The following is a 17057-nucleotide window of genomic DNA, read 5'->3' as shown; positions in this document are numbered from 1 at the left end:
CCTAGAACATGAATAGTTTACAAAAGCGTCATAACTAATGAATAACACACAGGCAACTATTCAGTGAACTTTTTACAGCTTTAACCCCATTAAGCAGACTAAGACCCAACAAAATGTGGTGTACATGTTCCTTGGGCCGCCATATAACCAACATCGTCTCCAAGAGATTATGTTTCTATACTACTAAATTATTTTCCCAATTATATTGCTTTGATAAATGTAGTTATTGAGTTCCATCTGTGGTTAGTTCGAGGCAACAAAAGCACTTCGGTTAAGGTTAGTGAAAGATTGTGGTTTCAGTTTAATGTTAATAAACATGTTGTGCTTCAAATCACTGCACACTTCTTTCTATATTAATCTAAGACCATGAACTTTTCCTAATCTTGAAAAGTGTCATAAAAAAGTTTAATAACGCTGAGCAGGGACAAATGAATGAGCTGTGTTTCCCTTGTTCAGTTAGAGTATTTGTTTTCAGCAGAACACACATTACCAGCTTTTTAATATTATAAAAACAACCACTAGATACCAGCCACAAACCACTACACTGAACTATTAAATAAAAACATGCAAAACACATGGTATATTGTTCAATTAACCACAATTCAATCAAACATGCAGAAGGATACAAGATTTACAACATACTGTTACACCATAATCCAAAAGGTCACACTGGTTAAAACTTCTCAAGTGTGAGGCATGTGTGTGTGTGTGTGTGTTGGTCCTAATTAAAAGCACTGGAAGACAGCAGTTATTTTCATTGGTCTGCTTTACTCTGACTGATCCAGCCTTCACCCTCTACATGTAATTAAGACCAGATGAAAACTGCCTGAGAGGTTCCTCAATAAAGAATATTGATGGGACCCCTGAGAGTGAGAGATTGGATGTGTGTTTGTGTGTGTGAATGTGTGTATTTGTCCATGACATGATTCGAGGAACAGACCAACAAAGGTCAATTTGGCAATTTACATATCCACTGACTGTCAGGCATATCTTCATCTCTTTCTCCATATCGCTTTTTCGATTTCCACCTCCAACTTCTCTTTTTTTTCTTTCTTTCTTTCTACTCCTCCCTCCCTCACCTCATTTCCCAACAAGGGATTCATCTTTATAATCTCTACTTCCTATTTCAGTGATTGTGCAACTGACTGACAAATGGCCAAAATTTACATGTTTATGACAAAAACAATCCACTGCTGAGCCAGGGTGGCAGTGTTGCAGGGGACAGACGGGATTTGTTGTCACTTTGGCTGTGACAACAAGAATGTGAAATATAAAGTGAGTTAATGCTTTTGCCATGTGACTGTTTTGCAATGTTTTTTAAATTACTTCGACATCTGCTCAATGGGGAAGATGTTAGCTCCATTCAAAGTATTGTACAGCACATGTACAGATGCAACTTTCTTTAATGGCTGAAATACACCTGCACTTTGCCTCTAATTCCACTCTTCAAGAAGCATTAATAGGAACCTCAAGTTTTGTGCTTTCCAGCTGTTGGAGGAATCTTTGGTTACAAGAAAGAATCTGGTAACTGGTCAGGATGCCTCATTGAGACAAAGATCACTTTTAGAACAATCAGATTATCAGTTGGTTGCAATCTAAAACCTCACTGCTAGATGTCACTAAATCCTACACAGTGGTCCTTTAAAACATATACAAATATTAGGAAAAGTATCAGACAGTAGAACTTTAAAGTCCCCCAGAGGGATGAGTGTCTCGAACTTCAGTTTGCTTTAAAGTTCATTCCAGTAGCTAATCTTATCCTGTGATAGGGTGTCATGCTTATTCACTTTGAACTCACACAAGGATGTTAAATATCTTGGCAATTTAAAGGTACCCTGGGGAGTTTTCTTGTAAACAAAAAAATGTGATGTTTACATTGAGTGTTACTCACAAAAATGCATTGCATGTATCCTTGAGGTCTAAAAAATGTTGAATACATTTACTTCCTTATAAAGCAGTTTTTAAGTGTTTTAAACCCTGCATTGTTTATATTCATGTTTGCTAGCTTGCAGTCATCTTCTTCCCTGCCTTTGCTGGCACATTTCTGCATTTCCGCCACCTATAGGTCAGTGTAATACTGTGAAATCATTGGTAGGACTGTGTGTCTGTACTGAACAAACCAACAAAACAGGGATACACTCATAAAAAAATCACTCCATAGTGCTAGTAGAGGTCAGAAACTCCACAGGGTACCTTACTTAAATCGCATGGCCTTATAAATGAAAACACAAGTATGCTAAAGCCTTTTGGGTATCAGTGATTACCTTCTGACCTTTAATTAACTCACAGCGGAGAGTGAGATAGCTGTCCTGAGTAATGAATGGAATTGCAATGTGGTGAATGGCATCCAGTGATATAAGGGTAGTGGCATAATGAGAATACAGAAGATTTCCATAATCCAGTGTAGGTAGTATAGTGGATTGTATAATGGTAATAGGTGCTGATCTGGTAAAGGAATCCAAATGACATTTTAAGTTTTGAGCAAGGTGTTTAACATGAGTTTTGTACAATCTGTTATGTTACCAAAGTCCAATTAATAATGCAGTAATTTATTTCATTAGATTTCCACTAAAGCCCTGTGCTCTTGTGAAATGCATACATTTTGTCTTTTTTGAGTTTAGAAGCTTTAAATTAATAAAAAGAAATTATTAAAAGTAGGCTGTAATCTGGCGAAGGCATGGTTTGTGGTAGAGCGGATGGCATACAAGATGGTATTGTCAGCATAAAAAATTGGACTTTCCAGTGCTTGACTTTATTTTTACACTCACTCGATTTTATGATGCCCTAATTTGGTTGTGATGCACTAATGTGGATTATTAGTAACAATATTGGTATCTGCAGCTCTAATGCATTGGGAGGCTGCCACTGATGTTTGCACATAAGGAACATACACTATGTAGAAGAGGAAAAAACTCTGAATGCCTTTGTATTCATGTGACATGTGATGACTTAACTTGAAAGGTTTCATTTCATATGTATGGTTTTTACAATTTTTAAGGTCTGTTATTTGGGAGACATCAGAGGGATAAAGTGCAGACATGACCAGAAAACTGATTTGTGCATTCAGATGAAAGGTATGCTGACACATATCTGATTATTTTCAGACTTTTTTTCACCAACCAATGTGAAAACAAGTTGTATTTTTTTCAATAAGTTCCTGATACATCATTTTAGCCATATCTGAGTGAAAAAAACAACCCATAATTTGTTCACTTTAACAAAGCCTAAATGAATCTGTACCTGAGCGTTCCATTTCACTGATTATTTTCAGACTGGGTTGCAAAGTGACTGATGTCTGTGCTCCCTTTTAGCTGCAGAAATAACTGTTCTTTTTGAAAAGTGGACCCAGTTAGTGCTATTGCTGCATAGAAAGACTAAAATAATTTGTCAACAAGGTCATTCAAGTTGCTAGGATTTTCTTTTGAATTTTATTCCTTTTGTTATGTGTCTGTGTTGGGGTATGTACTCTATACAGATGAGATATTGTAGGAGTGAAAATAAGACAATAAAGTTCAGTCTCTTGTTCACAAACACTACAGAGCAACAAAATCTCCTCTCTCCTTCATCTTGTGGATGTTTTTGTTTTCTTTTTATGTAATCTGAAAAGATATCTTTCCACTTCACTCTGCGTCCAAAACTGACCAAACCATCCATCTCAATTTACATGCCTCTCAGGAGGGAAACATCGTTTATATTCCCACTGGAAATTGTCCCAGGATCATGCAGAGGGCAGTACACAGAACCAAACAAGGTTTATCAATGAGCTGTTTTTAGGTGCTGCATGGGGATCTGATGATAGGCTGACTCTCACAGTGATAAGGTATTGAGTTTTGTCTAGTTTTTCCCCATAGGACTCTATAGGCCCTTCAGTTTATGCTTGAAACAGAAATAGCCACGGAAACATGCCTATTTATTGCAGATGATCTGCTACACCCTGAAAAAGTTTCTTTAACTGTCAGAAGGGACAGAGAATATCCAGACATTTAGGGCATTTGTCACTCAGTCGATTGGTCAATCAGTTGGTCGATACACCTGAACCCACCGCAGGCACTGCGTCTGGGGCTTCCAACCCCTGAAATTTTAGCCAAAAGATAGTGCTTTGTTTGTGGGGGTAGATAATCCTTGTTCACACTTCAACATAGTAGGTGGTGGTAATGCACCTTAACGCTGGTTGCCACCCACCATAAAACAGAAAAAAGAAAAAGAAGATTGCGCTGCACATCCAGTGGCAAGCCGAGAAGACAGCCGCCGACCAGGGTGAGTCAGACATGGAGGAAGGAGCAGGAAAGCTACCTGGAAGAAGAGAGGCCTCGCCCAGGCTTGTCAGGCTCCGAGATAACGTTATCATCTACCTTCCACTTAGAAGTGTTGAATTTACAGCTCACAGCAACTTAATACGATATATTGTCTTTGGCTTTGTTTGATATCTAATGTCGACAAGAAATGTTGCCGACATCATTACATACATCTACATCATTAGCATAGTTAGCAGCATTATCTCAGAGGGCCAACTTAGTTTGTTTACCGTATTACGTAAATGTCACTTTTTTCCCCCCATCGACCCATCGATTAGTTCAAGGGTAGGTACGATTTCAGTCGACCAAGATTTTCTTTGGTTGGCGACAGCCCTACAGACATTTTGGTAAGTATAGTGGTAATCTATGAGATCTTTGGTTTTGTCTGTACCAAAATGCTAATCTGTCTAACAGCAGACATTTCACTAAATATCACAAATGTCGACCTCATGGTGGGCTATCTTGTACGGTGACCTATTGTAGAAAGGAAGATTTCCATTTCTTTTTTGATTATAAAGCATGTCTAGGTACTATATAAATATTGTGAAAGTATCAAAATGCTCAGTCCACGGAGAAATGCACACAGTCCATATTCAGAAACTGTGCCTTTAAACAAGCTGTTTGGACTTCTGTAAGGTTGTGATGTCACATCTATGCACTCAGTGTTTCCCCTAACATTGCCTTGGAGGGGGGGGACTGTGACAGTATCTGCTGCGTTTTCCTGTCATTTATGGTTGTACTAGTTTCTTTCCTCACCTTTGCTTTCGGTGTGCTTTAGTCTGTTACTTGTGGTTGGCCTGGACATGCATGACCCAGAAAACAGTCAGCCAATCAGAGATGGGGGCACTGAGCAGACACAAAACAGTCCGTTTCAGGCTTAGTGAGACATAGCAGCTGCATCCATGGCTGTACAGCTGTAACTAGGTGCTTTTTCACCATAAAACATGCAAATATTAAGAGACCACAAAAATGAGAATATTGAACTGGGAAAAGGGCATATTATGACCTCTTTAATTAAAAATTCAAATTTGTGATGTAAAGCCACCATGTGTACACTGTGAAAATTTCCAACTCTGGTGTGCCAGTGGTAGTAGCCTGATACACCTCCATGGATCCAATCTACATAAATTTCAGTGGGATTTTCTATTTTTTAGAAACTAGCTTTTAAATAAATTTTAAAGATGATATAAACACATAAAAAATCTACACATAGTTGCTTTAAGAAAATAAGGGATACTGAAATGCACCAAAAATACTTTTAGAGCTTGACTCAATTTTCTCTAAATTGCCTCATTCCAAACATGCAGGATTTATTCATTTTCAACATCAACCGAAACAAGGACAATATTTTGACAGTTTGACATTGTGGCACAGTGAAAAAAAAATCATATTAGAAAAGCTTTTGGAAAACTTTTTAAAGTGGTAACTTTGAAAGCCATTTTCTCAAAGTATGTAGAAAAACAGGATTAAGGTTATTTATAAAGGTATTTGTGAAATTTGTGGTAGAGTGTGGTAGAGAGACATAGACAAAAGAGGGATTAAGAGAAAGAGAGCGAGACAACCATGATCCACAGAGTGCCAAAATTCAACTTTGATTGCAGCATTGTATCTACGCGTGTTTTACACGCTGGTTCGGGCCACAAATCAACATTTATCTAACATCAAAACATTTGCAGAGTGCTTACAGAGGGCATGGGAAAGATTTCAACTATCGATTAAACTGTTAAAAATTATAGGAATAACAAGATACTTCATGTTTGAGTTGGATTTCACGTTGACTAAAACTCCCACTAGTTGCTCTCTGTCATCTTGGGCCTATTCGGGTGCTTGACCTCAAACTTATACCTACGAAAACAAAGCAGAGTGTGAAAAAGACATTAACATTCACCACAGAAAAATAACTCCCAAATTGGGCAGACCAGTTATTTTCTTATTTGTCATTTGCTTTGTGACAAAAGTCAATAAGTACTGCAGTTTGCATTGTTTACTGAACTCGCTCAACACATAAAGAGGGAACTTTCTGAAGACAGGGAAAATTGTATTGTCAAATTCATTTGCACTTGTTTCTTTTTATCTGTAACACTGCACTCAGAGGTAGTATTTGACAAAATGAACATAGCCTGGCCTCCCTGTTCTGTCCACTGAATCAATACGTTGTCAATGATTTCTCAGCTTTTGAAGTCAGTGCTGCCTGGTGGTGAAATGTTCTTCCACTGTGGACTCATGGGGTCAAACAGAGGTCTAGCACATATCGAATCATGGTTGTTTATTACTAGTATGCATTTTCAATTTTCCTTTTTGTCCTGATTGTAATTCATTTAAAAAGTCACTTTCCAATACATTTCTATTGGTTTTAAGATTTAAGCTCTTAGTTGGGCATTCAGAGCCAGCTGGTAGTCTGTTCAGTCTTTGAGATTCAAGGATTTATACTGATAGAACTTGAGTCAAGTGGTTTGGAGAGGTTCATGAACTTTGATGACTCACCTCTGAGCTTTGATAAGTAGAAACCATATGATTTACTGGCTGCTTTGTTGGCCCTCAAGCATTGCTCAGAGGCTTCCAATGGCTGTCTTTGAAATGTTAAAAATCCTTTCTGGCTAACAGTATATGTTGCTCACTACAGTTTAATATGAGCTGATTCATGACTGATTCCAAAAAAAAAAAAAAGATCCTGGTCAGGAGTTCAAAGTTTTCACTTATCCAGTGAAATATCTCAGCCTCTACCAGTCAATGCCAGACAATGTTTAGTAACAACTTTGGTGATTCCTGTCTTTTGCTCTGGTGCCATCATGTCAGAATTTCCCTTGGTCCAATACTGTTTTTAGGACCAAATACCTGCAAAACTGAACATTTCCATCAGCTTCAGATGTACTTTGTGTTTAGTGATGATTAGGAAATGTTAGAGCTCTAAAATGCAAAACTAAGAAGCTGAACATTATACATATTATCACACAGATCCTTGTGAAAAAGGTCAGTTTCAGCCATAAAGACATTTCCTGGTCACCAACAATGTACACAGCCATAAATTGTATTTAATTTGCAAGACAAAAAACTAACTCAAGATCCACCAGTTTATTCCACAGGTGAGAAAAAGTTATTGATTGATTGATTTGCACGTCACAAGTAAGTCTAAAATCTTCCCTCCCAAGTCCCAAGTCCTGAGTCACACCCCAAGTCAAGAAAGAGTCCCAAGTCAAAACCAACAAGTCTCAAGTCAAGACCAGTTAGTCCCAGGTCAAGACCAAGTCCTGAGTCACGTTCTAAGACAAGACCAGCTAGTCCCAAGTCGAGACCAACAAGTCCCCAGTCAAGACTAACCAGTCTAAAGTCAAGTCCAAGTCCTAAACACGGTGTTTTGAGTCCTACATAAGTTATGCTTGCATCCTTCACCAAATTTAATGCCATTTCAAACTTTTAAGCAGAATAGTCCTTGGTACACTGTAGTAAGGTTGCAGAAATGATGATAGCCTTTTAAAATCATATTTCTTACTTTCATATAAACTTCATAACATTCAAAAACAAAATTATGAGGTGTGCTTTGGTATGTTACTCCTGTGATGCAATTACAATCATTTGTACTTCCTGAGCCAGTTTTTTGCATGTTGCCCTCTATTATTTGTGGACCACAGCATGGTCTTTACACCTGAATGAATAAATCTATGAAATTATCTTTTGTCTTCCTGCCAAACACAGCTTTCTTCCATTATGATTTTTTGTTGTTGGATTGATTCAAAGATATATCACAGTCAGCAAGAGTTGATTCGCTTGAACACTTTTTTATCACTCTGGAAGGATATCAAGTCATTCCGAGTCAAGAGGCTAAAGTCCAAGTGAAGTCGTAAGTCTTTCGTGTTAAAATAAATTTTAGAAGTCACAGGGTTTTTTTTTAACTTTGTCAAGTTAAAGGTTTTTTTTTAACTTTGTCAGGTTAAAAAAACCCTGCATGTTTGCACAAATGTATTATATATGTCTGACTCACTGTGTGGAGGAGCCAGTTGGTTTAGTAAAACCTAAGGTGTGCCTAGTTAGGTGGATAGTGATGTTTAAAACACAACAAGAAATACATTCCAATTGAGTATAGCTTGGTTCTGCTTTTCATTTGGTTTTTCATGTTATTTTTACGAGTGATTTTTGTGGATCAGCATGCTTCACAAGAATATAATTCAATGAAAATGGTTTTGGCTCACATTGAAAATCAAATGTTTTCCCAGCATCAGAGTGAGAGGTTGCTATTTTACCAAAGCAAGCATGTATACATTCTGCTTCTTTGCTCTTTTTCACAGTATTGCATTGAGGGGAACAACTTAAAACCACAGAATTACACCTAATTACTATCCATTACAGTTCGTATAAGTACCAAATGAAGTATAGTGAAGTCAAGTGAAGTCAGTCAGTCTGAATCTTCTAGTTCTTTATGTTTCTCACTCTTGCTTTCAACATACATTATATGCGTAATCTTATGCGTTTAAAGTTACAGCAGTCACTGAAGATATTAGATTTCTGCCGAGCATTGAAACTCATGGTTACAGCAAAGGACCTCCTTGTGGGTAGTATGGCATTGATACAAAAGCTCTCGGTATTAAATCTTATGATGTATGTTATTTTTCTTTGAGTATTGGCAACATACGGTAGATCAGTAGAAATGACAAAATGAGGGATAGCATAGAAGTCAATATATTTATTGAAGTAGTGAACTTGTGGTGAGATCACAAGTAAGAAGACTTCTAAAAAGATTACATTTTTGTGTGAATTAATGAATTTTCACACTGCCTCGTCTTCTGTCATTACTCAAGCAAGTTAAAAACAAATGAAGTTGAAGCCAATTGAAGTGGCACTATCTTAAATGAAATTGTATATGATTATACGATGCAACAATGCAAATGTTAACATGTTATTCATATTAAAAGCCTGACTTGATGATTGAATCCATTTGGAAAGAATTATCTTATTTTTTGTCATTGTGAAGATGTTTTCACACCTGCATCATTTTGTTTTTGGAGGTCACAAGCTGAAAAGAGTTCAGCCACTGATTTATAACACTTCAGTTCATATTAATGACTTTTTCCTATAGCCACAGAGGAGGAAATTGTTTGTCTTGCCCCTGTGCCCTTAGTCTACAATGCCAAATTGATTCACTGCTCTGCTGAGAATAAAGTGAAATAAAAAAAGGTGAATACAACAATACCCAAAGGCAGAATATGACTATAATTTTCCCACAGATTGTCACTGTTGTTGAAATGAAGCTTAACAGGTTTTAACATGCTCCTGCAAACCTCCAGTCTATCTCCTTTCACTGTCAATAGGGTTAGGGTTAGCAGCAGATTATGATGGTGGTTCTTGACAACCTTCTATGGATTCCAGTTTTGGATCATGTTGTTGCTTCATTTAATGCAAATGCTTATTATTCAGCTAAGTGGTACTTCATATCACTCCACCAAGCATGTGACCATGCAGGCCCTCAGAACATGTGTCCACTGACACATTCAGCTCACAGTCCGATCACAGCAATAACACATTAGTATGTAATACACTTGTCATCTCAGGATGATTCCTATTCTATGAAATGTTTCTGCAGAGCCTGGAAGGTTTGTGCCTGAGACATATTACAGTGGTCATGATATCATCATACAGTATGTTGTCTGGGTGAGTGGAGATTTCATATGTAAGCTCAAAACTTGCATATGAAGAGCTGAGACAAGGGTGTTTAAAGTTTAATTCAGCCAGCTGGCAGCAGGCCTGCTGGGTGTGTACATGTAGCAACATGAATTTGAAGCCCACACTGCATTGACTTTGTTGCCTGATCTGCGCTGTACATCATCACATTCGGTTTTATTGATAACTGCAAGGAACAGGACACTTGTTATGAATAATTCTAGTTCATCTTCTGTATCTTACTGTTCTCTCACCACATGCTGCCACTGTTATACACAGACACAAGATTAATCAGGTCATTCCTGTCGTACTGTCACATGTAAACAGTAATAAATGCATATTTGATCTCATCTTGACAACTCCAGTTCATTCTACTCCTGCTTTTCTTGACTTATAAATGCTGCAGCCAGACTCTGGCGAGAGAGATGAGATAATTTGTCACATCAGCTTTAAAGGACAGGTTCACAGTGTTTCAAGTCTGTCTTAAATCAGCAGTCAGGTGCCCATATGAACACTGAAAGATGTTTTCTTCACTGTAATTATTCCTTCTGTTCATAGGCTACTGGCTTTTAAAAGATCCCCTTCAAATGTGCTTTCAATGTAAGTGATGGGGGACAAAATCCACAGTGGGTCCACAGTCATTTTGTGCAAATGAATGAAAGTTTATCTGAGGCTTCAGCAGTCTGAGTTAGACTTACAGTCTTTTTAGCATCAAATTCCCTTTTTGTGTTTCCACGGACAGTGTTTCCCTGTTGAGCTGCGGTGGAAGTATAGTAACAAAAAGAGGGACTTTGGCACTAAGAAGACTGTAACGTTGAAAGATATCTACTTGATTTGACTCATTAGGACAGCTGAAGCTTCATATTAGTCAGTATGATGATCTGACAAGTGGAGTGATATAATCCACTTTCTTGGTCTTAGTGAGGACTCGAGCAGCAGCTTTTTGAATCAGCTGCAGCTGTCTGATTGATTTTTTATGGAGACCTGCAAAGACATCATAACAGCAGTCAAGTCTACTGAAGATAAATGCATGGACAAGTTTTTACACATCCTGCTGAGACATAAGTCCTTTAATCCTTGATATATTATTTAGGTGATAGAAGACTGGCTTTGTAATTGTCTTAATGTGGCTGTTGAAATTCAGAGTCCATGACTACATCAAGATTTCTGGCTTGGTTTGTGGTTTTTAACATTATCGACTGAAGCTGAGCGTTGACTTTTAATCGTTCTTCCTTGGCTCCAAAAACAATTACTTCAGTTTTATTTTTGTTTAACTGAAGAAAATTCTGGCACATCCAATCACTGATTTGTTCAAATATCAATATACACTGCACTTACTCAGTGCTTGTATTGGACCATAGTCCCCTGGTGATATGGTTATGTAAATTTGTGTGTCATCTGCATAACTGTGGTAACATATTTTGTTGTTTCCCATAATCTGAGCCAGTGGGAGCATGTAGATATTGAACAGAAGAGGCCTCAGAATGGAGCCTTGGGGAACTCCTCCTGCTATTTTTGTCCGTTCAGATGTGTAATATCCTGTAGACACAAAGTAGTCCCTGTCCTTTAAGTAGGATTCAAACCAGTTTAGTACTGTGCCAGAAAGGCCCACCCGGTTTTCCAATCTGTCTGGTTGTGGTTGACCATGTCAAATGAGGCACTGAGATCCAGTAATACTAACACTGAAATTCTGCCATTGTCAGTGTTTAAGTGGATGTTGTTGAAGACCTTAACAAGAGCAGTCTCAGTGCTGTGGTGTGGTTGAAATCCTGACTGGAAGACATCAAAACAGTTGTTTAGTGCCAAGAAGTTGTTCAGCTGTTGAAAAACAGCTGTTTCAATTATTTAACTTAAAAACAGGAGGTTTGATATGGGCCTATAATTGTCCATTAGTGAAGTGTCTAGATTGTTCTTTTATAAGACTGGCTTGATGTGTTACAGTTTTCAGGGCCTGTGAGGAGACACCTGAGAGATGAGATGTGTTTACAATCTGTAGAAGACCTGAGGCCATGCGATTTGAAACATTTTTGAAAAAGCTGACAAGCAGAATATCAAGGCAGCAGAAGGAGGATTTCAGATGTTGTATAATATCCTCCAGATTTTTATGGTTGATTGGATAAAATTGTGTCATACTACTTGAATTCATTTTAAGAGGACAAAGAGACAATAAGACTAATATGGAGACACTAACTGCTTGTCTAATTTTCTGAATTTTGTCAGTGAAGAAGGAGGCAAATTCATTGCAGGCCCTAGTGGATAGAAGTTCAGAGGCTACTGACACAAGATTGTTTGTTAGTCTGTCGATAGTGGCAAACAAGGCATGTGCATAATTATTGTTTCTAGCGATGATGTCAAAGAAGAAGGACCGCCTTGCATTTCTCAGTTCCAAATTATAAATGCAAAGTCTCTCTTTATAGATGTCATAATGAACCTTGAGATTTGTTTTTCACCACCTGCGTTCAGCTTTTCGACACTTTTTTCTATTCTGACCAGTGCGGTATTTCTCCATTGAGATCTTTTCTTACCAGAGAGCCTTCACCTTAGTAGGTGCAATGGCATCAATAACATTTGTAATTTTAGAATTGAAATTATCTACAAGCTCATTGACTGAGGTCCAAGTGAGGGTGGGCGTGGAAGAGAAAGCATGAATGAATGTTTCACTGGTGCTTTCAGTGATATACCGTTTTGTGATTACCTCTGTTTGAACATTTGTGTGCACGGAGACAGCGCTCTCAAAGAAAACACAGGAACAATCAAAGAGAACATCAGTTACTACAACATTAGAAATGTTCAGACCCTTGGAGATGATTAAGTCCAGAGCGTGCCCCTTGTTGTGTGTGGGCTCCATCACATGCTGAGTAAGTCCATCGTTATCAAGAACACAACACAGTTCTTTAGTCCATTTATCCTGGGGGTTGTCAACATGGATGTTAAAATCACCAACAATAACTACATAAGTCAAAGTCAATACTGATTACAGACAGCAGTTCAGCAAAGTCAAAAAGTTTGCACAGTATTTAGGTGGCCTGTAGATATTTAGGAACATAGCTTGAGAAGAAGAATTCAACCGATGAGCCACATATTCAAAAGAAGCAAAATTTCCATAAGATATCTGCTTGCTTTGGAGGGAATCAACAAAATGGCAACTCCACCTCCTTTCTTATGCACTCTAGCTTCACTCATAAAACTGAAAGGGGTTGTCAGTAAGAACAGCTGCACTGTTAACTTGGTATAACCAAGTTTCAGTTAAAAACAGATTATTCTTAGTGATAAAATCATTGATTAAAAATGTTTTTCAAGTATCAAGACCTGACATTTAATAAAGCTAAATTTAGTGCATTAAAAGCATTATCTGCCCAGCTCTTGGGATAGGCTGTGGCTGAGGAGGAATGGATGTTTGATAAATTTGCAGAACTGGTTGGATGCTTCCTATTTCTTAGCAGATTCACCATTCTTTTGTTATTACCTATCAAGACATGAATTGAGCAAGCTAGCGGCACACTGGGCTCTGGCTTGTCCTGGGAAGAGTCATGAGTGCCATTAGCCTTGCAACCTGGACCCAGCAGATATCAGTTAGAGCTTGCTGTATTTTTCACACAGACAGCTGTTCGTGCTGTGCTTTTATCAGGCTTTGGCCTGGCACCGTAACTGTGACGAATGTGTCAAAACTGGCTAAGGACTTGAAGCCAGTGGTGGAGGTGGATGCTGAGGGGGGTTTAAGGGAGAGAAAATAGGAGTAGGGCGGGGGTTAAGTTTGGTCCCAGCAGTGACCAGCTCTTTCATCTGGTCAGTGAACTCCAAGAGGTGGGAGTAGGTGTGACTGGAGAGGAGGGTGACCTGGATGGGGTATGGGGAGGTGAATAGGGTGAATCTTGGTAGCTGGTATGTGTGGTGGAGACTCTTCTTCTCAGCTCTGATGTCTCTCATGATTAAAACTCTGCTAATGCAGGGGCTGAGGCGGCTCTCCTTCAAGGTTTCTGCCACATTGTGTTATGTCCTTTTCTCGTTTTGATTCCTCTTGTCTCTTGTCCTTGGCAGAGGGAACAGATGAGTGATGCAGGAAGTAAAATAGGTTAGAGATGAACAATTTTACTCCTGACTTGTTAAAAAGAGTATTTTGGTGTTTTTACTGCACATGCTTCTTACATCATCTACAGCAAAGTTACCCACAGTCAGAGTTTGAGGCCCAGGAGTTTGCTTTCCCTGTAGCCTTTTACTTTCTGATTTACTCTCAGTCCTTACCCTGCTGTGTGAAGATAAGAAGTTATCCAGGTCATCAGATGGAGATCTAGGGTGCTACAACAGTGGAGAAAATCTGTTCTCCAATTGCACACTTGGTTGTTGGGGAGGTTTGTTGTTAGCTCTCCCTTTCACAGCTGTCCATGGCTGTGTCCCACTAAGAACAGGGGTTGAAGAGGCACTCTGCCTGGATGATAATGCAGGCCAGCCAGTTGCATCACAAATCTCAGGGCGCTGGGCTCTGCCTATTACTTGTCCTCCCATTTCCCAGGGAAATGATTTACTCTTAGGTTTTGCTCCAAGAGAGTTCCAGGGAGGACTACCACTTGAAGATTTATTGTCCGGTACACAGCCCTCCTGTTTCTTGGTAGTTGGTGCTAATTAGTCGTGTGTTAGCATGATCTTGTTCACTGTTTTGAGTCTATGGTAAAGTAGTGCCGTTCCCACATAGTCCATTCAGTCCCATGTTCACTTCTAACCAGTTGGTTTCTAGCACTGCATTCTTCTGTAGAAGATTGTGTTACTTATGTGGAGAAGGGGGCATCTTGCTGCTAATTAGCTTTACCTAAGTACCATGTTTCCAGTCACTGCAGTACAACTTGTGCTGTTGGTAGGCCACAATCACTGTACTGACGAGGTCATAAAAATGTTGAAATATGGCAATAGCCTAGTATATCTACAAAAAATTATAGTCTCGGTGATTTATAAGTATCCATGAGCCACTGCTTGTAGTTTCTCACAGAAGAAAAACAAGAATATCAGCAGAAAAGTGCATTTGGAGGTGAGAGCAAGCAGGAAAGTGTCTGCACTGTGAGAAAACAAGAAGTGTCCATCAGAGGAGAGGAGAGGAGAGGAGAGGAGAGGAGAGGAGAGGAGAGGAGAAGAAAGGAAAGGAAAGGAAAGGAAAGGAAAGGAAAGGAAAGGAAAGGAAAGGAAAGGAAAGGAAATGCGATACCAAATCACAAAAACTGAAATAGTCATACAGATGCAAACACAGAACGATAACACCCAAAAATATTGAGGATACAAAATATAGTCCACAATGAATGAAAAATAATATAAATTGGAAACTGGGGCAGAGGGGATGTAAAAGGAGGAAAGAAGAATAAAGAAGAGGTAATGATTATGGCAAGAAAAATATTATTTGTTTTGTATTAATTTGGGCACCTGATTATTGTTTTAAGAAGGACTTGAAAAATTGTTAGCCCGTCATTTAATAACCCCTAAATATATTTCTCATCTTAACTATTACCAGCCAGGGTGAAAGTTCTTCAGGTAGGGCACTTCTGGTGCTCCAAGGTGTCAAACTTAGGACTTAAGGTGTGGTCACAGTAGCATTTGAAACAGGAAAATTTGCAGCAAAGTAAATTCCTTTAAGTGGAATTGTGGAAATCAGTGGCTTTGTTCATGGGGGCAAAGCAATTCCTCACTCATTTTTCACAGAGTTGAACTTTGGTGAATTACTACACATGAATTTGCGCCATTGACCAATAGCAAGCCATCTTAACAGTGCCGACCTCTGGGGGATTGGGGATCCACAGAGTATAAAATGGAGGAATGAGATCCCCACTGAGGTCAGGAAAGGAGAGACATTGCCCATATTACCACAGACTGAAAAAACACCTTTTCAGACTACACCTAGAACAAGCCAAATCCCCCACTAAAAACCCTTTTAAGCTCCTGTTGAAGCGCACAATGCACAAAACATTTTTTCTGTGGAATGCACATATTCGAAGTTACTTCTTACAAAACTGTCTGCAATAAATAAAGAGCTCCTTTATCAGGAAGATCCTTGTCGTGAATGCTGCTGAATCAATACCTGTTTCAAAGAGGTCTTGCATTCAACTGCCTCTGACTTCTCTGACCTCTCTGCCTAGTAAACAAGAGAAAACATATTTTTTATATGACAAGAAGGATAAGGCCAACATACAAGAAGGAGAGAGGTGGCATGTTTTCTGAACAACAATATCTGTAGTCCAACCAGTCCAACACTACACATATATGCACACACACAGTATTTGTTGTGTTTGAAAGTCTAGTGTCTCTCAACTGCTTTGCTGTTGAGAGACACTGCTTTTTATAATCATATTTTTCCAAAAAAAGTGGGATGTGTACAATAGCTGAATCTGCACTTGAGACTGCAAATATATAGGAGCAGACAGATTGACATGGTATGACATGCACCTTTAAATCTCCATCTTCACAAGTGCTTTACAAAACCAAACATAAAACAATAAGAAAAATCAAATTAATGGTGATATTTTTTTAAAGAAAAATCAAGAACAAAAAAAGAAAAGTACTGATTTTAAAATTCTGAGTTTGTCAGGCAGGTTAGTCCAAAAGCTCTGTCCTCTTTAATATTAAACATAGCCACCGGAACAGCCAATAGGCTCCTGCCTGAGGTCCTCAGCCTGCATGTGGGTTGATAAGGAGAAAGTAACTCAGAGATATAATCTGGGGCCAGGCCAGGAAGAAGGATCTTACAAATTAATTCTAAGGATGTTAAAAGTGGAGGAATATGGCTGCTGTATTCTGTGCAATTTCTGTGAATAGTTTTATAATTTATGCTAGTTAGAGGATATGGCTGGCAATTTTGATGTTTATCTTATTATCAACAAATCTCATGTGCAGAGCCAAACCAACAATGAACTCATCCTACTTACAAGTCTGATATATCTTATTCCTCTGTGCCGCAGATCTCCGTTGTTGTCCAAAAACAAGTCAGTGCTGCACTGTGTGACATGTTCCTTCGACCCAAGGGCAATGGTTACGGTAGTTTTTTAGAAAAGGCTCCAAAGACTAAGACTTTGTACTGAAGTTCTTTGAGAAATTTACAATGTAGCACAACAAGCTAGCGAAGCATTGTAAACG

This window comes from Thunnus thynnus, chromosome 20 (assembly GCF_963924715.1).
Source record: "Thunnus thynnus chromosome 20, fThuThy2.1, whole genome shotgun sequence".
Lineage (NCBI taxonomy): Eukaryota > Metazoa > Chordata > Actinopteri > Scombriformes > Scombridae > Thunnus > Thunnus thynnus.
Note: the sequence above shows the minus strand (reverse complement) of the source record.